The 1666-nt window shown below is 33.3% G+C and overlaps 1 pseudogene; it reads left to right on the forward strand.

Moving 5' to 3' along the window:
* The first annotated feature begins 248 nt into the window (after positions 1-248).
* Positions 249-346, forward strand: LOC138090937 (U6 spliceosomal RNA; annotated as a pseudogene).
* Positions 347-1666: the final 1320 nt, after the last annotated feature.

Raw genomic sequence — 1666 nt, forward strand, 5'->3', positions numbered from 1 at the left:
GATGACCTAAAAACATCTTTGCTGAATTACTCATTTCTGGAGCATGTATAAAAGTTCTTCATTGTTTTTCCTGATAGTTAGACTTTCCTCCTGAAAGTTACACTCTTGAACACATGAGTTTCTCATTCAGCTTCATCTTCTGGACATCCTCACACTCCTGCATTCTGATTTTTTTATCCTTTGGAGAGAGAACCTTGAGTGAAAATACTCCTGTTCATAAAGTAGTCATTAAAATGTTATTACAGTGCTTACTTTGGCAGGATTTACAGTAAAATTGGAATGATACAGAGAAGATTAGAATGGCCCCTGCATGAGGAAGCATATTTGTGAAGCATTCCACATTTTTTAGACTTACAACAGTGACCATTTGAATGAATATAATTACTATGATGTACACCTGAAATGAATGATATTGTATATTGATTATGCTTTAATTATTAAAATATTGTTACACAAATAGTACATCTTTAGTAAAGAAAAATAGAAAATATCAGAAGACAATAGGTATCCTTAATTCTGTTACTGCTAACATTTTGGGCTTTTTTTGGGGTAAGAATTCATGTCTATATTTATAAATTTTTAAAAATTTGAGGTCAAACTATGTAATTTCAGAACCTACTTTATTATTACCATTATGAATTTCTTCCCAGGTATATGCATATAGGTATAATTTTAAATGACTGCACATTTAATGGATAGAAATATCATCACATTCATTAATTAACTTTTGGGCATTTTCAGCTTTGTAAACAATATTATTAAAATTTTATATCTGGCCTTAAACATTCATGCTAAGTTGCTTCAGTCGTGTCAGACTCTGCAAACCTATGGACTGTATCCCTTCTGTTTATTTCCCCAAAATAAATATTAGAAGTAGAATTCTACATCAGATGCTTGGCTCATTTTTGAGATTTTTCTTATATTTTGCTTCCCAGAAAAGTCATACCTTTTATGCTCCCTCTAGCCTCCTGTGAGACTATACAGTTCTACCCTCAACAACCCTGAGCATTATTTTTTTTTTAATTTTTATTAACTTGATAAAGACATTATCTCATTGTTATTGATTACTAGTGAGGCTAAATATTTTAATGTATTTTTTTGGCCTGGTTTTCCTTCTTTTTAAAATTATCTGCTCCTAAAAACATGATCTGAAAGGATACACACACCCCAATGTTCACTGTGGCACTGTTTACAATAGCCAAGACATGGAAGCAGCCTAAATGTCCATCAACAGAGGAATGAATAAAGAAAATGTGGCACATATATACAATGGAATATTGCTCAGTCATTAAAATGAATGAAATAATGCCATTTGCAGAAACATGGATGGACCTAGAGTTTGTCATGCTGAGTGAAGTAAGTCAGAGAAGGATAAATATTGTATGACATCACTTACCTGTGGAATCTAAAAAGAAATTATACAAATAAACTTACACAGACTCACAGACTTAGAGAACAGACTTAAGATTGCTGAGGGGAAGGTTGTAGGGAAGGATAGTTAAGGAGTTTGGTATGGACGTGTACACACTGTTATATTTAAAATGGGTAACCAGGAAGAACCTACTGTATAGCACAGGGAACTCTACTCAATATTACGTGACAGCCTGGATGGGAGGGGAATCTGGGGGAGAATAGATGCATGTAAATATGTGGTTGAGGCCCTTTA

Source organism: Capricornis sumatraensis, chromosome 14 (assembly GCF_032405125.1).
Source record: "Capricornis sumatraensis isolate serow.1 chromosome 14, serow.2, whole genome shotgun sequence".
NCBI lineage: Eukaryota > Metazoa > Chordata > Mammalia > Artiodactyla > Bovidae > Capricornis > Capricornis sumatraensis.